Consider the following 23,643-nt stretch of genomic DNA (forward strand, 5'->3'; position numbering starts at 1 on the left):
CTGATTTTCTAAGACTTAGTGTATGGAACTTTCCCCCTCAGTCTTTGAACTTTAGCAACATAGTTCTACTTTTGGGTTGGCAAACACACTAAGCTCTTTCCAACTTCAAGGCTTTTTCACATATCCTTCCCTCTTCCTGGTACACTTTTTCTCCATCTCATGGCATTTACACATTTTTTGGTTCTACTTTAAATACCATTTCCTTAGAAAGACTTTTTCTGTCCACTCCATCTATATTACTTTTCTATTGGTGCCATAACAAATCACCACAAAATTAGAAGTTTAAACAATGCAGATTTATTATCTTACAGTCCTCAAGGTCAGGGTTTGGCAGGGCTGAGTTTCTTCTGGAGAATGCATTTGTTTTCCTTCTTCAACTTCTATAGGCCACCTAAGTTTCCTTGGCTCATTACCCCTTCCTCCATCTTTAAGACAAGAAGCAGTGGGTCAAGTCCTTCTCATGCTGCCATTCTTTGGTTATCCTAATTCTCTCTTCCACCTTTAAAAACTCTTGTAATTATGTTAGGATAATCTCCACATTTTAAGGTCATCTGATTAGCAATATTAATTCCATCTGTAATCTTAATTCCCTTTAGAGATGTAATTTAACACATTCATAGGGTCCAGAGATTAAGATGTAGACATTTTGGGGGAACGATAATTTTGTCTACCACACTATTTAAAGTAGGTTCTCCTGATTTTCTTTTGCTTAGCTCTTGTTTGCTTTCATTCCACTAATCACAAATTTGGAGTTACTTATTTCTTTGCTTTTTTTCTTTTCCTTTCTCTCATCAGAAAGTATTCTCTATTAGGGCAGGAACTGTCTGTGTTGTTTACCTTTGTGTGCCCAACAAATAGTACTTGCTCAGTAAACACTGATTGAAAGAATTGACAAATGAATGAAAAGTTGTTGAAAGAATGGATCATGGAATTTAAGGTGAAAGGGATTAAAGTGAAACTTTAAAGAGGTGATAGACTCAACCATCAGAGGAGTAACTAAGGAAAGTAGATGGAAAGATGGGAGGCTGTGAACTGAGAGTAAGACCCTAGAGTATGATTCCACATGTGACAAACACTAGGGGCAATTTTAATATCTGAAAAAGTTATTCTTAACTATCTTTGGGGGAGGTTATGGGGTCCCTCTCTTAAGGAAAAAAATATAATAAACCACACACACACAATTTTGCATCCATTTCAGGAGGCCTGCAGTTGTCTAAATCTTCAGTGAATGAGGAGATGATTTGGAGGTCAGAAAATGGTGGTATAAAGAGGATAGAGAGATATGGAGGTTGATGGCATGAGCCTTAAAGGATATTATCTCCCAACCAACACTCCTTTATAACACTTAAACTGATGTCAAAATTACTACCAGCAAGAGGGTTGCAAGCAAAAGACATATGGGGCACTTGAACTTGGTTATTGGGTCAAGGTGGAGCAAAAGGGAATTCAACTTCTTCCTCCTCTTTACTTTAGGATGGTAACTATAACTCATGCTATTAAATGATAAGAGAGCTACTCAGATTACCAACACTGTTTTCTTGGGACTGCATGCTCTTTGAGGATGAAGCTCTGGGGGAGTGGGTAAGATAGCTGCTGTCATGGACTCATCCAAGGGAATGGTGAATGTCAGTCTGCGTCCAAGGTGGTTTCTTCTGATAACTCTTCTGACAAGCTCCTATCTCACAATTCTTACCATGAAACAGGAAATTAAATCTGTAGCTTTTAGGCGATTATGATGAAAGAATCTTTTGTTGTTTGTTAACTCAACAGGGATGGGAATGTTGAAAATGAAACACAGAGATAGATTTTACGGTTGTTGGATTACAGTATTGGTGGATTTATGTCTTTTCCAGGGCTCTGGAAAGTTAGAACATTGTTTGGGAAGGCATAGTATCTAGATAGCTAAGATGAGGATCCCCAAGAGGATATTGGGCATTTGGAGAACGAGGATCTCCACACTGCTCTAGAACATACACTGCCACCCGTTTCCTAGGGGAGAAAATTGGTAATTCCCATTCATTTTCTATGGCAGAGACCATTGGTTATCCTCTAATATCTTTTCTTCCTTTCTTCTAGAGAAATAGCACTCCTGATTTTTTGCAAATCCCATGGCTCTTCAGAAGAAAGATTTCATTTTCTAGCTCCCTTGTAGCTCAGTGGGATCATGTGAGTAAAATCTAGCAAATATGACATGAGTAATTAGTGTAACTTCCAGGAGGGATTTTCTCTTCTCCTTCTTTCTCTTGTTTACTGGTTAGAATTGAGATATATTGACTTGGCTTGGACCAGCTCAATCTACTAGACCATCAGAGCCTATTAGACATGATAGAGGATGATGATATCCATCAGAGTAGCTACGGAATGCCTTAATAACCTTGGGCCACCCACCTGGGCCTTTACCTGAGGAAAATGTACTCCTGTCTTGCTTAAGCCATTGTTATTCGAGGTTTTGTTACTCTTATCTGCCTAATTCTCATCCTTCATTATTGTTCACCCAGTGAGGGAGAAGGATTTAATGATTTTATATAGTGCTTTCTGAATTTTGGTCTCTATTTCTGGGAATCTGGCTTCCGCTGGTTTACAGGTCTTGGTAACCAAATACAAGATTCTTTCACCAGGGGCAGGAATGGGTTCACAGAATTGGAAGTTGAGACTGCCACCAGAGCATGTTAGGCTCCTCACACTATTTGGGGACAGGAAAAGGTGGTGATAGAATTGACTGGAGTGACTCACCTTGATTATCAAAGAGAAGTCAGGTGGCTACTGCATAAAGAAAATGATTTTACTCTAAGGAAGCCTTACTATGGCATGACAAGTGGTCTATGTTAATGTGTAATTGTTGTATTCCTCTACAGGAAAGACCATTGAAGGCTCAGATCCCCTAGAAGACTCACTCCTCCTGTGATAGCAGAACCTCAGCTGGTTCTGTCAGAGCTTCTTGTCAAAGGTCAGAGGAACATGATGTGGGTATTACAGGTGGCGGTGAGCCATAAACACCAGCTGTAGTTTTATGGCCAGCTGGGGGGATGCCTTTCCGTGCATCTCCTTACTTACTGTAAAATCTATTTAAAAAGTTTTTCTTTAATGTTCTATCTTCCTCTCAGGTTATTTGGGATTGTTTATCACTTAATCTCTTAGTGCAGACCACAGAGATATGGTCATGATGGATTTTTCCGGGAGTTCTGGACCTAAAGAATAGTGTGTGTGCATGTGTATGTGTGTATGTGTTTGTGTCCTGGGGAACTACCAAGCAGTGGACCAAGGTAGCAGTTTATTTTTACCTGCATATTATGCTTTCCTGACCTCCTTCTCGTCCCTCTTATGGTAATAACTGTTGTGTCCCTGACACTGTTCCAGGCTGGTCTTCCAAATAGTATCCTACACCCTCACTCCAGGAATAAATTGGGCTGATTGAATTCTGTCCCCTGGAGCTTCTAAATTTGAGCCAAGGTACAGGAGGATGGAAGGCTGTCAGAGTGCAATCACCTCATGCATGGTAATGCCCTTGAGTGAAGATCTGCAAATTCTGTGGTTGAGATTTCCAGCACTTCTTTGGTTTGTGTCTTCCCTAGGCCTGACAGTTCACTTCCTTCTGCAGTTTTGTAAGTGATCTCAGGCTCCATTCAATTTTTTATATACATTAGCCAGAGTAATTTTGCTTACAACCAAAGAGCATTAACACAGGATCCATAAATTCCAAAGTGAGCATGGGCTTCATACTTACCTGTGAAGTTACACTCATTTTACAGAAAAAAGAAGACATGTGAATATCTAACCCAATCCGGAAAATTGGGGGAGACTATGCTGGAACCAGATCATTTGACTCTTTGTTTAGTACTCTTTGAACTCAACTATATTATGCTTAATCTGCTTCCTCTAATAAAAACACAAACACTTTATCTTTTTCTTCAAAGCAAAGTGATTATAAACATGATAGTACAGGTTATGAAACAAGGGAAAATGTGAAACATTTTTGCCACATTGGGCTTGAAAACAAACAAACAAACAAACAATTTTTTAGAAAGAAAAAAAAAAGAAAACAAACCTTCAAGTGTTGATTAAAGACAGGACAAATTGTCCCCAAGGTTTACAATGTAAAACAAGACAAATCCTGAAAATTAAGTTGACAAGCCTATGCAGCAGTGTAATTTTTTCTTAATTAAACTGACAAAGATCCCAGTTCCACATAAATCAAGGAAAAGCAACACACCCACAGTGCTCAGAGGAGGAACATTAAAGAGTTGTGGAAAGGAGAATGAAAGAAAAAATGTAATGAAATAATCCATGCTTTGCTGATTTGCTTTCCTTGGGGTAGGTGATTGGTTGGAGATGAGGAGGGGAAGTAAGAAGGAAGAGAGATAACAGGCTCTACAAGTTAATTTCTAGGGTTATCCTAGTGGAAATTATATCAGGCAGGAGTAATGGCAGCCTTCTTCTACCTTTTAAATAAAAGAAGGATGCAATTAAATATTAAAAGAAGTATTGATTCTTGATTTTTAGGAGATCCTCCTGATGGGCTCTCTTCCTGGCCCTGGTGATACATTGCACAGGATAGATGTGTCCCTTTAATTTTGTATAAAGTGATTTTTTTAAAAAAAATTCAAAGCAATTTTAAATATCATTTTATTGTATATAAGAAATGGCTTGATTTCTAGTAAATGGATACAAAATACATATACCTGCTGTACTCACAGATTGTCTTTGGCAATCAATAATGGCACTGTTTCCCAATGAGCTAGTTATGGAATCCCAATCCTTCTCAACACAGCTTCTAGGTTGTCATATCAGCCAAGAGGAGTGGGTCTAGAAGTAAAATCTGTTTGCCATCTCTGGCAAACTGGTTAGGAGGTAGGCTTTGGAGGTGGATGAGGATTTAGCGCATCCTTGTCTGCTGTGGAGCCTTGGGCAAATAATTGCTCTGAGCCTCATTAGTAAAAACAGGGCATATGTTGTCTTCAAGTTTGGAGAAATCTATGTGTAGCTGGATCACATTGTGAGGTATTAATTTATGTCTTTTCCTGTATAGATTTCTACCTTCTGTCTCTAACCCATTGAAGCACAGTGCAGTGTCCTAGAGGAGCTAGGTGGTGAGAAGGGAAGGAGAAGTAGCCTGCAGGGACTCTCCAAATTTTGTTTTTAAAAACCGAAGCCCATCAGAGAACATAGAGGTTAGAGAGAAGGTAGAAGAGAGAAGAGGAATGGTGGAAAAAACAAAGAGGTTGGAGAAAGCAAGAGGAAGGGAGGCTTTCCTCTGACTAAAAGGAGATTTTCCAAATTTATTGAGAGGTTTTATAGAGACCCACATTCTACTTCCTGACAAAGCCCTTGAGAATAATGGCTACAGGTATGGGAGGCTGTAGTTGGGTTCCCCTGTTTTGGCGGAGGGGTCCAGGCCTATCCATGGTGCCTCTGAAGATGGAGTGAAGCACTGATGGTTCTGTAAGGCTACATTAACTAGGACAGTGGATGTTCTTGAGGGAGCCTGTGTGTACAGGTACCTAGGCCAGAAGGCCCTAATACCTTGGCACCTAGTACTGTGGTCTCTTGGGTTGGCAAAGCCCAAAAGACAACTGAGGTGAAGTTTCCTGCCATCCTGCCATCCAAAATAAAAGTTTAAATTAGTTCATAGAAAATAAAAAGGTATAGTATATCTTGCACCCTTGACCTGAACTGAGACTCATACTAATACCTCTGTAAAGAACTTAGCAGTGAAAACTTAAGCCACAGTTACTGTTCTTAGGAAAGACGTTTTAAATAAATCCCTTTTTTTTCTTAAGTAGGTTCCATGTGTGGCATGGAGCCCAACTCAAGGTTTGAATTCACTCCCATGAGATCAAGACCTGAGCTGAGATCAAGAGTCAGAGGCTTAACCGACTGAGCCACCCAGGTGCCCCAAGAAGTCCTTTTTGAAAAATGAGGAATTATTTTACAGTGTGTATAATTATCCCAGTAAACCTACATATTTATCTTCACTTGGATTATTCTCCTCTTGTCCCCACCCCTAGTTCAGACCATGCACTCCCTTCCCTGCTATATTCTCTGCCCCAGGAACCTGACCTTTTTGGGCTGCCTGATCCAGGCTTTCTTCCTGGTTGGCTTTGGTTGGGTTTGACCAGAGGGAGGCACCAGCTGGGAGTATGAGAGAGGGAAAAGTTGGGCTTTCTTACCAGCTCCCTCTCTGCTGGGTACCAAAGGTCTGGGCATGGCTGTGTCCCTGGTGACCACAGCTGTTGCTGGTGGCTATCCTTCCATCAGGCTACAGTAAGTCTTACCTCTCCCTTTGTCCCTTCAGGATTCGGGGTAGGAATGGCTTCCTCCTGTTATTCATTCCTGGGAGCTTGACATCCCTTTGGTTCTCTAACTCTGCTCATTCCTCTGAGGGCAGTCCTTTCATTAAGTTCTCCTCATTTTAAACATCTGGGTAGAATTGTTTCATGCTAGGACCTTGACTAATAGCAGAAGCAAGATTATTTTTTTGGATTGTTTTCCCAACAGTAGGAATGGTTATAGTGATCTGGTCACTTTACCTAGCTTGGATTCTGTTAGGACCTAGGACCCACCCCTCCAATCAGTTAGCATGAAGGCTGATTGGGACTATGGGTCAGTCAGTGGCTGGCACTGTGGGGTAGTATTCAGTTAAAGATTAGGTGTTGGTATCTCTGTGACCTAGGTTCAAGTTTCATTTCTACCTATGATTTACTTCCATCTGGGTAATATAAATTATCTCTCTGGGTATTCATTTCTTTATTTTTAATGTATGCGTGATGTGAGTATTCACCCGATAGGGTTGTGTTGAGAATAAATGAGATGATGAAAAGTGCTTAGCACACGCATATTATTGAAGTATGGGAACGTGGTAAAAAAAGTGTTGCTCTTTGCCATGAGCAATTAGTTTCTATAAGATCAAGCCATTGTTTTAGCTGCCTTAGCATTCTGCTTTAAGCTAAAAAGGTTGCAGGCTTTCCCTCCCTGGGAACCCCTACTATTGGGTGAAACTGACAGTTCAAAGCCCTTGTCTTATCTACCCAGGATAGAAACTTCCAGAAACAGAGAATGACTTCTAGGTGCTTACTTCCTGGGTGTGATTTCTGAGGCAAAATAGAGAGAACTTCAGTTATGATGACTTCATCAACCTTGACATGTCAAAAACCCTTTTATAGATTGCATTGTGAGACCTCAGGACTAAAATGAACCAATGGTTTGGGAAATAACCCAGCTGCTAATTCCCACTATTGTGCAAATGATCTGCAACCTAGCTTTTTCTGAGCTGAAGGGAGGGGCTATGATGGGAGCCTTGAGGAGAGGGTTGAGTGTTCAGAGGGATGGGGGATCACAGAGGTGATGGGCAGCTTCTCTAGGCATTTCTATGGAAGTAAAATCTTTGAGGAAAGCTTATTTTAGGCTCATTTAGGAAGACAGTGTAACTTTCTGGCAAAGTCTTTACTGTACAGGAATAGGAATCCAGGGAATGGTGGTTAACGTTGGCTGTGCATTGGAATCATCTTGGGAGCTATTAAAAAAATTCCTATGCCTGGGTCTCCCCTCTGAAGATTTTGTTTCAATTCATTTGGAGTAGGGTCTGGGTGACTGGATTTTTCAGAACTTTCCAAGTCATTACAATTGCAGTCAGAATGAAGAAACACTGGTTGGGACAAACTTTCTGAGTTTGGGAGTGAAGATGTTAGGTGTAAGCATTTCAGGACTCCTCAATGGGGAGAGACCAACATTAGATACCTGCAATGTATCACATATTATACATAGTTTTGTCCTTTAATTCCCTTAACAATCTCATGGCATTGACATTCCCACAATCAAGATGAGGAAACAGGCTCAGAGGTCAATACCCCCAGGGTCACACTCCGAAATAAATGGTATCTGGTATCTGGTAAATGGCAGAGCTGGGATCAGAACCTATATTTTTCTGACTCCATGGCTACATACTTCCTCCTCTGGATATCTAAAGTTCATTTAGTTAATTCATTCTTTGTAGGCAAGTTAGGTGTCTCAGCATTTGCTTTTTCCTATTTTTAAAAAAAATTTTGGTAAACCAGAAGGCCAGAAAAAAATTAATTGTTTACTCAAGATTCTCCTGTGATAGGCTCATAATTTTGACATAATCCGACTTTATTTAAAATAAACCATGATGTTTTTTTTCTTCCAGTTGAGATTTGATCAAAGGCCTTTCCTTTGATCACATGGCACTTACACACCGTGTAGTGTGTATGCTTGAAAATGAAGCACTGAAAAACATGTTGTGAGATGCCCTCCTTCATTCTGACGTAGGCAGGAAGTCCCAAAGGGACTCAGGAAGGTTTTGATTTCAGAAACTGTTCCCTTCTCACATGCTTGTGTGTGTGTGTGTGTGTGTGTGTGTGCATGCTCGTGTGCACAGATGCCTGTGTATGAACTGGTGTCCTTTGTGAAGGGGAGTGGGGGAAGTCTTTGTGGTGCTTCAGATGACGAGTAGCAGAGGGCAGAAATGAGGCAACCTCCAAACCCATACATCCCATCATACTACCAAGAACAACTCAGTTCACTTGAAATATTCTATAAATAGATGTCTGGCTAATAGCATTTTTTTTTTTTTTTTTTTTTTTTTAGGAAACAGAGAATTAAAGATTGGAACACATGGGTTAGAATTCTTGCTCTGATACAATGGCATGACCATAAACCCACCTTTCATTGTCCAAGTCTCAGCTATCTAATATGTATAACAGTGATTTAAAAACAAAGAACAGGGGTGCCTCGGTGGCTCAGTCAGTTAAGCGTCCAACTCTTGATTTCAGCTCAGGTCACAGTCTCATGGTTTGTGGGTTTGAGTCCTGCACTGGGCTCTGCACTGAACACGGAACCTACTTGGATTCTCTTTCTCCTCTCTCTGTCTCTGCCCCTTCCCTGATCATGCTCTCTCTCTCCCTCTCAAAATAAATAAACTTAAAAAAAAAAAGAACAGCAGCAAAACCTGGTCTCACAGAATTGCAGACAAATATAGCTAGCATTGTACCTGGCATATAATAGAAACTCAATATATGTTAGGCAATCTTAAAAATCTTGATTACTGGAAATCTTAAAGCCTCGGTTTTGTTGACTGAGAATATGGCAAGGTGTGGGGGCCCATAATTCTGAGTGACACTGCTCTGTGGACTGTTTGGGGGAAATGCTTTCAGGGGAGGAAGAGTAGGATTCTGGGCAACTGAACATTGCCCTCTGAACATTACTTTTACCCTTCACTAGCCAGCACACCACTGGTGTATCCTTGGCCTTCCTGTGCCTCCATTTCTTGAGATGAAATGGGTTAGAGTGAGCTCTCTAGCCAACATACCAGGCTTTTGTGAGGATCGGATGAGATGCTGCTTGTGCAGTACTTGCTAAACTATAAAGTGACATCGAAATGTGGACAGTCCTGCATATAAGTGGAAAGTGTTCTGAGGGCTGGGAAGAGTTGAATTGGGTAGGAACTGAAGCAGCACAAGGGGCTATCTCCTTCCCTGAATTCCTTTAGCCCCTGCCTCCCCTGCTCCCTGGCTGGCCAGTGCCCTCTTGCTGGCTTTGTTCAGGTCCCCATCTTATAGTCTCCCCACCTACCTGCCCAATGGACTTTAATCTTCTAGAGGGCAGTGACTACCTTATATTGTTAAGTAATATTTCTTCTGATTGGGGCTCTGAAATATGTTTGCACTTCAAGTTTTCTGTTTCTGTCCCATTCCTGGGAGGAAGTAAGTCTTGTTTTAGGAACTTATTAATTCTAGTCAAGGTCGGATGCTTTGCAAGTACTAAGGGAAAAACTCATACCTTTGAGGGGTCTTTCCTGTCACCCTCCAGTGTCTTCTTGGGCCTCTGGGACAAGCAAAACTAGTCAGGGATGATGGGGAGGAGGATCCTCGTCTGCTTGGTGGGTCTTTCCAAGCACAGAGGCTGCCTTGGCTGGTGGTCTTTGCATTGGCACTCTCACCTCTAGGTTACATCTTGATTTGAACTGATTTTTGGCTTTGTAGCTGGAGTAACACCTCCTTTCCCCACTCCCCCACCCCAGCTCCCTCTTTGGATTTATCAACCCCAAGATGATCTCTGGTGCTTAACGTGAATGAGTGAGCAAATGAAAGAATGAATGAATGGATGATTGAATGAATGAATGAATGAATGAAATCCTAACCCTCCTTGCTGGGGGCTTTCAGGGAACTGGGCTCCTGTGAGTCACTGCCCTGTTGTGCAGGGCTCTTCATCACAAGCATACAGGTTCTCAGCAGGAGCTCAGCATCCCCCTCCCCACCCCACCTGCCAGGAGCTTTCTCCATTGTAACTCCTTGTTACCTGCTCCTGTCTGCTCCTGTTAACAGCCTGTGTCACTGCTGCCACAGTCGGTCACTGTGACCAGCTTGTCAAGTCCTGCCAGGTTGAGGCCCTCAGTCTCATTGAGAGATGTTAAACTGACTGTCCAGTGGGCCTTCACTAGGGCAGGGGAGTGCTTTGATTTAAAATGACAATTTGGGACCAAAATAGGAAGTGAAAGCAAGCCTGGCAATCAAGCTGGGATTTTTGAGCAGTATGGGTGGGAAATCTTCTCAGCTCTAGGCAAAACTCTGTTCCTAGCCTTAATTAGCTTGTGTGACCTTGGGCAAATTGCTGATCATCTCTGGGTCTCCTCAGTTTCCCATCTGCAAATTTAGGGGAATGAAATGCATGATTTCTAAGGTGTCTCCTAGTATTTACTCTCTATACTGCTCTGCTGCTGTACCTCTCAGGCAGATGTTGCCTTGCTGGTGGCTCTCCACCAACTGCTGTGTCTGGGGCCCAGGAGGCTGTGGTGGGGAAAACGCTTGCAGTGCCTGTGGGAAGCCATTCCCAGCCTGAGTACAGTCTCTGTCCACCGATGGCCGTGGAATCTATTTGCTGCGTGGTCCTCACCTCTCAGCATTAGCTCCCTTCTCCAAGGGCTGAATGGGCTCGGAAGGGGATCATTTCAGGGGCAGGGGCTGAACTGAGCTGGAGGGTGACTGGGTTTATAGAACAGAGATGCGATTGGAGGAGAGCTAGGGCTTCCCTCGCCTGTGCAGGACCTCACTTCCTTCATTCTTCCATGTGTTTCCTACAACACAGGCTGGGCCAGTGGAGACCCAATTCCAGGCCTCATAGATTTTTCTTCTCCCCAGATACTCTGGCAAAAGACCAGGCTACAACCCCAGCATATTTTGAATTGAGATAGCATTTGGCAACAAATCTTTTATAAATGATGGCATTGACATTATATCTCTGTTAGAGTAATTTACTCCCCACAGTAATTTGACTTAGTTTGTTCTACACAGAGAGTTATTTTCATCATCCTTTCCGTTGTTATTGATGAGAGCTCTTGGAAAAAGATTAGAAGATTAGTTTAAAATTATCCCCAGCAAATTTAAAACAATAACAGGGACATGAATACAGACTAAAACAAATTAAGGGCTGTCATAGCTGTATTAAAAGACTATTGTTTGATGAATTGGGGACATAATGGTAGCACTAATGGCAAGGCTTGAATACACCCTCTTTCACTCCACTTGCCCCAGAAGTTGACTCTCCCTCTTCCCTTGCTTCTGCCCCTTGGTGGTGCTTGTCTTTGTGTTTGCGCCTCTGCTCATGTGCTTTCCTTTTTCTGCCATGCTTGGCCCATCCATAGCTCTCCAGTCCAAAGAGTTCTTTTCATTCCCACCTTTCTCTAGAAGTTTTCTTTAGAACTGATGTCTCCCTTCAACTGACAGGCTGGTATTATCTGTAAAAGTGCCAATTATTTTAGGAAGGATTTCTATCAGTTTCCCAAGATACTGATAGTTATTCTGAGAAAGAAAAGGGGATGGGGAGTATGAACAATTTTTTTTTTTTGGTGGGGGGGAATGTTAGTTAAAGGTAAAAGACTTTTTTTGTTTTGTTTTATTTTGTTTTTTTGGAAGGATTTAATATACTGTTGAACTTTGTGAATCTGTCAATAGGAAGACATAGTGTACAGCTTTTTCCAAAGTTCCTTTCCAAATTACCTCTCGTAATGGGGGTATTTAATATAAGGTTATAGAGAAGGACAATAAGAATATAAAAACTAGGGCAGTCACCTTGCTAGGTCTTATGAAGATTGAGATGTGTTCAAGAGCTGGAAGGCTCTAGTGAGGCTCCAAGTTGCTCATATCTAGAGTCATATACTCTGGTGTCATCTTGTAAACGGGACCCACATACTTGCTGGAGTATATGTGTGTGCTACCACCATGACCAGTTTTCTATGTATTTCCAAGTTGAATTGATGAGAGATTTCATCTGTGTGAATCAGCTAATCACTACTGTCTCTGGTTGGGCAGAGTCTTGTGTCAGCCCATGCTAAAGGCCACTAAAAAGAATGCTAATGTGCTGCCCTTTGGTCTCTAACACAATCAGTGGTTGCCTTTGTGCAAAGTCAGCCTTAGCACCACTTGCCTAGAGCAGGGGCTCAGGCAGCTTTAGCTGGAGGGGAAGCTAGGAGAGGTGGTCTCATGAGTGACATATCCAGGATAGTTCACCTCCTGAGGCCATGCATACTCCTCTGCTTTCCTGTGTATTCATTTCCAAGGCTACTACACCTAATGCGATCTAACTATGAAGCTTATAACTGCAAATTGCACTCACCTGAACATGGGAAACAGAGTGAGTCATGGTAAGTAGCACACAGAGGGGCTCTGCTATGGAGCCCCATGTGATCATCAGGTCCACAGTCTTTTGGTGGTTTGCTGAAGGTAAAGGATCTCAATATGGGATGAGTGTGCAGTATGGTCTCAGTGTAGAAATACATCTCTTGTCTCCTACATAGTGAGTGCATTGATACCTGGCATATGGATTAGTGGCTATTTAGGTGGTTCCTGCAAATGTGCAGCAAATTGTTTTGGTCAAACACAACCTTTCTCAGCCAAAGCAAGAAATCACTGTAGTTTTGAGGCAAAGAAAGGTGAATTTTAATGCAGATTCTCTGGTAGAATAGTGCTTCACTTTGGAACATGCGGTTAGGAATTCAGATGGGTCAATGCATGTTTGCTTCTTCACTTCCACGTAGTCTTGGCTGACTTTCTAGAAAGACATGCTGCCATAGACAGCCCAGCTGCACACCATTGGCTCTCTTTTTAAACAAAATCAACCAACCCAGCATTCAAGCTTTGCAATAGCAAATTTTCTGTTAGTTGTGATTTTAGAGAAGTTGGAGAATGTGATCATATATGTAGGTTTGAATTCATGGAAGAATTTCAAGCTTTGTTTTAGGCAAAACCACCTTATGTGTCATAAACAGCCCATCCTGGCCTCTTAGCATGATAGGATGTTCTGTGGGGTTGACAGGTAGATTGGTATCAAGTGCCAGCAAACATAGGGTGGTACCAGGAATATTGACCGAGTCAGCAAGAGTCAGCGGTGCAGGCTAGGAGGTCCAAGGCCTTTAGACCATCACCTATCCAGCTTGGCTGCTGTCAGTGTCCAAACAGCCTGATTTACAGGCCCAAGGGTGGCATCAGTACTTCTGGGAAGCAGTGATTCTGGTTGGTTCTCTCGGTTAAGTATGTGCCTGGTAGAGCCGTATAACATTGTTGAAGGTGAACACATTTGAGAATCAGACCTTGGATTGAATTTTGATTTTGCCACTTACTACATGTTTGATGTTAGGCTTATTTTCCTTAAATCTCTGTGAGGCTCAATATTCTTATCTGTGAATCAATATAATAACACCTACTTCCCAGAGTTTTTTGCATGTATTACAAGAGATGATATATGAAAAGGTTTAGAAAAACACGACACCTTATTAGCTCTCAATAAACTGGCTCTTTTTAAAAATCAGAGTAGAAATGAATTTGCCTCTTTTATTGAACAAAACCAGGGACACCTGGGTGGCTCAGTCAGTTAAGTGTCCAACTCTTGATTTCAGCTCAGGTCATGATTACACAGTTCATGAGATCAAGCCCCACATGAGATTCTGCACTGACAGTGTGAAGCCTGCCTGGGATTCTTTCTTTCCCCCTCTCTCTGCCCCTCCCCCCACTCTCTCTTTCTCTCTCAAATAAATAAATACATTATTTATATATAAACAAACAAATAAACAAAAACTAGTAGACTTACCATGACACACACTTCTCCTCCAACCTGCTGCTTCATTCCTTGTTCCTTTTTATTAAGCAGGAAAAAAAAAATTTTTTTTGGAAGCTTGAATCCTGCCTGGTGTATTTCACCTTTCCTTTTGGGTTCTTGTAATTCAGTTATTGCTGGCAGCACCTTGCTAGCCTCAGGAGTGTATCTTCCTCTCCTCCATCCCTGACTTAAATTACCTACCCAAGAATGGATACACTCATAATTCAGGTTTGAAGTTTGACTTATACATGGCCTGAAAGGACATATTTCCCAAGAGAATAACAATCCTGTATCTTGATTCTCTTAGAACAGCTGAAGCAGATGGCATTTTTAAGCACTACTAAATATTAGGAGACAACACATAGGAATAGTTGACGTACTTCAGATTTATGATCCTGCCCTAAATAGTTTGTACTCAAGATTTTCAGGTCCATCTTGTGATCCTTCCTGATAATTTTAATGTACATTTGAGCTGTGTGTGTGTGTGTGTGTGTGTGTGTAGGGGGCACAGGTACAGGGTCTAGGGAATAATAAGGAGGGAGAGGATTGGCACAATCTTGCAGGCATGAGTTCCCCATGCCCAGATCCTTGTTTCTCTTCACTTGGAAATACCAATTCATTACCTTCCTCCACAGCCACCTTATCACCTTTTTGCCATTTTCCTGAGGGTTCAGTCTTCCAGTTTAAGAGCCAGTTCATCACATCCCCAACTAATTAAAGCCAACAGTGACTTAGCCTATAGGTGAACTCCCACCTCTTTCACATAGGAAGAAGCCTTTATAAGATCTGTCCAGATATTGGTCATGGCATCCTCATAATGACAATACCCACACACAGCAACTGATGTCTCTCCCATGATCTCCCATCAGCTGACAAAGGGTGATACGGGGGAAACCAAATGTGGAGTCCAGTCAGAGGACAGGCTGGCAGAGGTTATGGTAGAAGGTCAAGAGCTTTCCTGTGGGAAAGTTGAGGTCTAAGGACAGCCTGGACTGGTGGCTTGACAGACACCCTAACAGAGCAGGTTGGGACATTTGTAGTCTGATGTGCATGGAGGTATGTAGGGGCTAAAAATTGTCACCCCCAAGTTAGAGGCCAGCTGCAGGGGAGCCAGACCATGCCTGGGCTCCACTTGATGATGGGGAAAGGGCTTCTATAGGATCAACAAGACTGGCTCTTAGAGGCACAGGCCTTGGCAGGGCTGACCTTGAACCTTGACCTTTTCTGTCTTTTCCCAGCTCTTCCTTAGATCCAGGAGAATCCCCCAGATGCCTGTTAAAATTTTGTTTTCTGGGACTCAACCCTAGTTATTCTGATTCAATAGACTGGGCTGGAGCCCAATTACCTGCAATTTTAATAGCCACACTGACTGATTATGAAGCAGGGGTCTATGGACCCCACTTGACAAATGTTACCTTCGATTCCTATATAAAACCGAGAACTTGATATTATTTATCCTTTATCTGGAGTGGTATTAAAACAATATGTTCTGAAGAAAGTCCTCATGTAATTAAGAACTGTTGGTTAAGCTTGAACTTGTTGCTGATTTTCTGATTATATCATAGGCATTAGCCAGGAGACAAAACTAATGTAAGGAAAAACTGTGATTTAACTTCACCAGATGCATGTATGTAGAGGTGTATAGTCCACAGCTCTATGTTTATCTGTGTGCACACACAGAGTTTGTTTATCTTTATTCTAAGTAACAGGCTTGCCATTTAGGAATTAAAACCCATTCCTGTAATTTGATACTGGCTACAGCTGTTCCTGACTTTGGACAACCAGAAACGCTAATGTTCCTTTGTGATGAGACTGTTGCACTAGGATGTTTCCTCCCACCAAACCCTAAAAGTGTTTGCAATGTTTCTATCTAATGAGGATGTGAATGGCAAATGGTTCCAAGGTATTCAGATAATGTCTCCACGGGGACTCAAAGTTTAACCATTTCTTCTCTATGCATGAAGCAGAAAAGTTTAAAGGAGGCTCAGCTACTCTCTCCAAGTACATGGTGAGCAGCATCTGGTTTCCTTCCTTGTTGACACCTGCTGAAGATAGTTCAGGAAGGTCAGGGCTGTTCTGATGGAAGGTTACATTGTTGCAGCAGCTAGAGATGGTGGTGCTGCTGGCTGGTGGTGCTGATCCTGTGTTAGCCTCAGGCTTTAATTCAGTACTAATAGTTTTAAGGTCTGTCATTAGGTTTAGAGATAATTTGTTGTGTAATTGGAGAAAGCCAACACCACTTACTTATTCAATGGGTCCTGATGTCTGGGATCTTATTCCCATCTGTAACTAGCCTGCTGAGTGACTCTGGACAAACACTGAATATCTTGGTCCTTCGTTTTCTCATCTGTGAACTTGTCTTACCTTCAAAGCCTTCGAGAGGGTCAAATCAAAATGGGTGGGGGACTTTGGTGGGAAACATACACTTGATCCAAATCCAAACAGTACTATTATTTTAAGCTGTGATTTTAATACAATGTTATAGTTGAAAAGGGTGTCACATTCTTTATTTTTTAAATTTTTAAAAAATTTTTTTATGTTTTTAATATAATTTATTGTCAGATTGGCTTACATACAACCCCCAGTGCTCCTCCCAGCAAGTGCCTTCCTCAATGCCCATCACCCGTTTTCCCTCTGTCCCCGCCCACCCTCAAGTTTGTTCTTTGCATTTAAAAGTCTCTTGTGGTTTGCCTCCCTTCCTCTCTGTTTGTAACTACTTTTCCCCCTCCCTTCCCTCATGGTCTTCTGTTAAGTTTCTCAAGATCCACGTATGAGTGAAAACATATGATATCTGTCTTTCTGAGACTGACTTATTTCACTCAGCATAATACCTTCCAGTTCCATCCATGTTGCTGCAAATGGCATGATTTCATTCTTTCTTATTGCCAAATAGTATTACATTGTATATATAAACCATTCATCAGTTGATGGACATTTAGGTTCTTTCCATAATTTGGCTATTGTTGAAAGTGCTGTGATAAACACTGGGGTACAAGTGCCCTTATGCATCAGCACTCCTGTATCCCTTGGGTAAATTCCTAGTAGTGCTATTGCTGGGTTGTAGGGTAGTTCTATTTTTAAATTTTTGAGGAACCCCACACTGTTTTCCAGAGCAGCTACACCAGTTTGCATCCCACCAACAGTGCAAGAGGATTCCCGTTTCTCCACATCCTCATGAGTGTCTGTAGTTTCCTGATTTGTTCATTTTAGCCACTCTGGCAGACATGAGGTGGTATCTCAGTGGTATTTTGATTTGTATTTCCCTGATGAGGATTGACATCGAGCATCTTTTCATGTGTCTGTTGGCCATCTGGATGTCTTCTTTGGATAAGTGTCTATTCATGTCTTCTGCCCATTTCTTCACTGGATTATTTGTTTTTTGGGTGTTGAGTTTCGTAAGTTCTTCATAGATTTTGGATACTAACCCTTTATCTGATATGTCATTTGCAAATATCTTTTCCCATTCCGCTGGTTGTCTTTTAGTTCTGTTGATGGTTTCCTTTGCAGTGCAGAAGCTTTTAATCTTGATGAGGTCCCATAGTTCATTTTTGCTTTTAGTTCCCTTGCCTTTGTAGATGTGTCGAGTAAGAAATTGCTGTGGCTGAGGTCAAAGAAGTTGTTTCCTGCTTTCTTCTCAGGATTTTGATGGTTTCCTGTCTCACATTTAGGTCTTTCATCCATTTTGAGTTTATTTTTGTGTATGGTATAAGAAAGTGGTCTAGTTTCATTCTTCTGCACATTGCTGTCCAGTTCTCCTGGCACCATTTGCTAAAGAGACTATCTTTTTTCCATTGGATGTTCTTTCCTGCTTTGTCAAAGATTAGTTGGCCGTGCATTTGTGGGTCCAATTCTGGGTTCTCTATTCTATTCCATTGGTCTATGTGTCTGTTTTTGTGCCAGTACCATACTGTCTTGATGATTACAGCTTTGTACTATAGCTTGAAGTCTGGGATTGTGATGCCTCCTGCTTTGGTTTTCTTCTTCAATATTACTTTGGCTATTGGGGGCCTTTAGTGGTTTCATACAAGTTTTAGGATTGTTTGTTCTAGTTTTGAGAAGAATGCTGGTGCAATTTTGATTGGGATTGCATTGAATGTGTAGATTGCTTTGGGTAGTATTGACATTTTAACAATATTTATTCTTCCAATCCAGGAGCATGGAATGTTTTTCCATTTCTTTGTGTCTTCTTCAATTTCCTCCATAAACTTTCTATAATTTTCAGCATACAGATGTTTTGAATCTTTGGTTAGGTTTATTCCTAGGTATTTTATGGTTCTTGGTGCAATTGTAAATGGGATAAGTTACTTTAATTCTCTTTCTGTTGCATAAAAATGCATTTGATTTCTGTAAATTGATATTGTACCCTGAACTTTGCTGAATTCATGTATCAGTTCTAGCAGTCTTTTGGGTTTTTCCATGTGTAATATCATGTCATCTGCAAAAAGTGAAAATTTGACTTCTTCTTTGCCAATTTTGATGCCTTTGATTTCATTTTGTTGTCTGGTTGCTGATGCTAGGATTTCCAACACTATGTTAGACAACAATGATAAGAGTGGACATCCCTGTTGTGTTCCTGATCTCAGGGGCAAGTCTCTGTTTTTCCCCATTGAGGATGATGATAGCTGTGGGCTTTTCATTTATGGCTTTTATGAACTTTAAGTATGTTCCTTCTATCCCTACTTTCTTGAGGGTTTTTATGAAGAAAGGATGCTGTATTTTGTCAAATGCTTTTTCTGCATCTATTGACAGGATCATATGGTTCTTATCCTTTCTTTTATTAATGTGATGTATCATATTGATTGATTTGTGAATATTGAACCAGCCCTGCAGTGCAGGGCTGATCATGGTGAATAATTCTTTTTATATGCTGTTGAATTCAATTTGCTAGTGTCTTGTTGAGAATTTTTGCATCCATGTTAATCAGGGCTATTAGCCTGTAATTCTCCTTTTTTTTTTTTTTTTTTTGTGGAGTCTCTGTCTGGTTTGGGAATCAAGGTAATGCTGGCTTCATAGAATGAGTCCAGAAGTTTTCCTTCCCTTTCTATTTTTTGGAATAGCTTGAGAAGGATAGGTATTAACTCTGCTTTAAATGTCTGGTAGAATTCTCCAGGGGAGCCATCTGGTCCAGGACTCTTATTTCTTGGGAGATTTTTTGATAACTAATTCAATTTCTTCACTAGTTATGGGTCTGTTCAAATATTCTATTTCTTCCCATTTGAGTTTTGGTAGTATGTGCGTGTCTAGGAATTTGTCCATTTCTTCCAGGTTGTCCAGTTTGTTGGCATATAATTTTTCATAGTATTCTCTGATAATTGCTTGTATATCTGAGGTATTGTTTGTGATTAATCCATTTTCATTTGTAATTTTACCTATTTGGGTCCTCTCTCTTTTCTTCTTGAATAGTCTGGCTAGGGGTTTATCAATTTTGTTTATTTTTTCAAAAAATCAACTCTTCATTTCACTGATCTGTTATACTGTATTTTTGGATTCTATATTGTTTACTTCTGTTCTGATCTTTATTATTTCTCTTCTTCTGCTGGGTTTGGGGTTTCTTTGTTTGTTCTGCTTCTAGTTCCTTTAGATGTGCTGTTAGATTTTGTATTTGGGATTTTTCTTGTTTCTTGAGATAGGCCTGGATTGCAATGTATTTTCCTCTCAGGACTGCCTTTGCTGCATCCCAAAGGGTTTGGATTATTGTTTTTTCCTTTTCATTTGTTTCAATGTACTTTTAAATTTCTTCTTTAATTGCCTGGTTGACCCATTCATTCTTTAGTAGGATTTTCTTTAACCTCCATGCATTTAGAGGTTTTCCAAACTTTTTCCTGTGATTGATTTCAATTTTCATGTCATTGTGATCTGATGGTATGATCTCAGTTGTTTCATTTTTATTGAGAGCTGTTTTGTGACCCAGTATGTGATCTATCTTGGAGAATGTCCCATGTGCACTCAAGAAGAATGTGTATTCTGCTGCTTTAGGATGAAAAGTTCTAAATATATCTGTCTAGTCCATCTGGTCCAGTGTATCATTCAGGGCCATTGTTTCTTTATTGATTTTCTGTCTAGATAATCTGTCCTTTGCTATAAGTGGAGTATTAAAGTGCCCTGTAATTATCACATTCTTGCCAATAAGATTGCTTATGCTTGTGATTGTTTAATATATTTGGGTGTTCCAAATTCAATGCATAGACATTTATAGTTGTTAGCTCTTCCTGATGGATAGACCCTGTAATTACAATATAATGCCCTTCTTCATCTCTTGTTACAGCCTTTAGTTTAAAATCTAATTTGTCTGATATAAGTATGTCTACTCCAGCTTTCTTTTGACTCCCAGTAGCATGATAGATGGTTCTCCATCCCCTCACTTCCAATCCAAAGGTCTAAAATGGGTCTCTTGTAGACAGAAAATAGATGGGTCTTGTTTTTTTTTTTTTTTTTTTTTTAATCCATTCTGATACCCTATGTCTTTTGATTGGAGCATTTAGTCCATTTACATTCAGTGTTATTATTGAAAGATATGGGTTTAGAGTCATTGTGTTATCTGTAGATTTCATGCTTGTGATGTCTCTGGTCCTTTGTGGTCCTTGCAACATTTCACTCACAGAATCCCCCTTAGGATCTCTTGTAGGGCTGGTTTAGTGGTGATGAATTCCTTCAGTTTTTGTTCTTTGGGAAAACCTTTATCTCTCCTTCTATTCTGAATGACAAGCTTGCTGGATAAAGGATTCTTGCATATTTTTCCTGTTCATCACATTGAAAATTTCCTGCCACTCCTTTCTGGCCTGCCAAGTTTCAGTAGATAGGTCTGCTACTACTCTTATGTGTCTACCCTTGTAGGTTAAGGCCCATTTATCCCTAGCTGCTTTCAGAATTCTCTCTTTATCTTTGTATTTTGCCAGTTTCACTATATGTTTTGCAGAAGATCAATTCAATTATATCTGAAGGGACTTCTCTGTGCCTCCTGGATTTCAATGTCTGTTTCCTTACCCAGTTTGGAGAAGTTCTCAGCTATGATTTGTTCAAGCACACCTTCAGCCTCTTTCTCTCTTCTTCTTCTGTAACTCCTATGATATGGATATTGTTCCATTTCATTGAATCACTTAGTTCTCTAATTCTCCCCTTGTGATCCAGAATTTCTTATCTCTGTTTCTCAACTTCATCTTTTTCCATAATTTTATATTCTGTTTCACCTATTCTACCCTCTGCCTCTTCAATTCTCATTGTCACTGCCTCTAGTTTATTTTTCATCTCATTTACAGCATTTTTAAATTCATTATGACTATTTTTTAGTTCCTTGATCTCTGCACCAATAGATTCTCTGCTGTCTTCTATGCTTTTTTCAAGCCCAGTGATTAATCTTATGACTATTATTCTAAATTCCTGTTCAGTTGTATTGTCTATATCTGTTTTGAGCAATTCTTTGGCTGTCATTTCTTTATGGAATTTCTTTTGAGATTTCTTCCGTTTTGTCATTTTGGCTAGTTTTCTGTCCCTTATGTGTTTAAAAGCTTGTTATGTGCCCTGCACCTGCGAGCTCTACTATATTAAAGAGGGGTCATATACTGTCCAGGGCCTGGCCCTTCAGGATGTTTTTTTTTGTAGAGTGTTACTTGCTCTCTGTTGTTGTGACTTTGGTTACTTTATCTCCCTACTCTAGTGATGTTTTGGACTCCCCACCAGGTGTGCTTTGATTTGTTCATTGAAGTAGCCCTGGAAAGGAAAACAAACAGACAAGCAAACAAACAAAAAACAAACAGAAAAAAAAACAGGCAGACACATAAACAAAAAAACAAAAAACAAAAAACCAGAAACACCAGCTGCAAGTAAACAACAGAGTGGAGCCAGTGCTGATAGAAGAGGCCTTATCCCACACAAAGAGAGAATTTCCAGGGGGTGGGGAAAAAGAAGAAATAAAAATTGACCAGGCAGAGAAACTACACGGCTAATCCAGAGAGAGAGAAAGGAAAATAAAGAAGGAGGTGGGGAAAAAGAAAAGAAAATAAAATTGACCAAAGAAACTATACAGCTTACTCCAGAGAGACAGTAAGGAAAATAAAGTAGGAGGTATAGAACATGTATCAAGAATGGATTAAATGTGTATGCTTAAACAAACCAACAACCAGAGTAACCAGACTAGAGGAGGGAAGAGCTAAGAAGGAGAAAAGGAAGGAGGAATATATCTATATAATAAGAATTGTCTGAGAATTAAACAGGCAATGCAACAGCACAGGTCTGGAGGAGGGGCTGTCTGGTTGTTGGTGTCAATCCTGCTCCAGTAGATACACAAGTACCAGGCGCAGAGGAGTGTAGTTTGGTGTAGGCGGGTTCCACCTCCACTGTGAGCGGCTGTCTATTCTCTGAAGCTGCCCTACTAATGGCCATCAGGTTGTCCTGGTGGGTCCCTGGAAGCAACTCTGCTTCTTTTTCTCCCGGACTCTTAGGGTTCAAAGTCCTTTGGCCTCAACATGGCTTTGTTTGAGAGATGAGGGAACTTTGGATTCCCCTACCTCTCTGCCATGTCGGCCCCTCCCTCCCACCCCTCCCTTCTGAGGAACTGCAGCTTTGACCCACTCAGATCCTCTGGGGGAGGGTCTCACTGAGCAATGGCCAAGTGTCAGCCTGACCCCAGGAATGTTTGTGAGACCCTGCTGCTGCTAGTGCCCAGAGACTGCAGCTGGGTGCCAGTCCACCCCAGAAAAAGTTCACCTGATCATGTAGCAGCAGTATTTCAGGGTTTATGGAAAATCATAACATACATCTAGTGCCAGCCTTCCCCCAATCCATCCTTGTTCCATCACCAGTGAATGTAGTCGTTCTCTGGGGCTTTTGCCTGTGGGGTAGCCACACAGCCTCTACCAAATGTCCTCCCTGCAGGGGAATCGCCTTTCCCCATGTGGCCCATGGACCCTTTGGACCTCGCTCTCCACTGCTGGGGATTTGCCCTTCCCACCAGAGCACCGCCAGGTATCGAGCTGCAGAGTTTCAGATTCTGTGCTCCCTCTGTTTGTAGAGTCTTAATGGAATTTAAACCCTCTCTTTTCTCCTTTATCCCTTATATATATATATTTTTCAGTCCCTGTGGCTGTTTCCACTTTTCTACTTTCTTTCCAGGTGCTTTTGGTGGAGTGCTTTTTCCATACTAACTCCCCTCCATCTCTGTCCTCTCTCCACAAGCAAATACAACTCCCTGCCCTCGCAGCTTCTCTGTCACCCCTGGTACACACCTCACACTGTGTATTTGCTGAATTCTGTGGTTCAGGTTTTGCAGATTGTTGTGTTAATCCTCAGGTCAGTTTTCTAGGTGTGCAGGATGGTTCAGTGTTGATCTGGCTGCATTTCAGGGATGATAGACGCCACAAAAACTTCCATGCTGTTCCATCATCTTGGTCCCTCCCCCTGTGTCACATTCTTTATATTGATGCCCAACTTCCAGAAAATCAGTTAAAAATCCATACTATTTTTATAAAGTTAAAAAAATAAAACCCAGCAGCATTTGGAGTTTTCTCTATTTTTCTTGACAGTGATTTCTTTCTTAGTTTTCAG

At 41.1% G+C, this 23,643-nt stretch overlaps 1 long non-coding RNA gene across 1 annotated transcript in view; it reads left to right on the top strand.

Moving 5' to 3' along the window:
• The first annotated feature begins 2,862 nt into the window (after positions 1-2,862).
• The window catches only part of LOC125936990 (uncharacterized), a 150,004-nt gene continuing 129,223 nt past the window's right edge, over positions 2,863-23,643 (top strand). The window contains exon 1 of the long non-coding RNA XR_007462192.1: positions 2,863-2,947. This is a non-coding gene — a long non-coding RNA (uncharacterized LOC125936990). The remainder of the gene's footprint in view (positions 2,948-23,643) is intronic.

Source organism: Panthera uncia (assembly GCF_023721935.1).
Source record: "Panthera uncia isolate 11264 chromosome A3 unlocalized genomic scaffold, Puncia_PCG_1.0 HiC_scaffold_11, whole genome shotgun sequence".
NCBI classification, from domain to species: domain Eukaryota; kingdom Metazoa; phylum Chordata; class Mammalia; order Carnivora; family Felidae; genus Panthera; species Panthera uncia.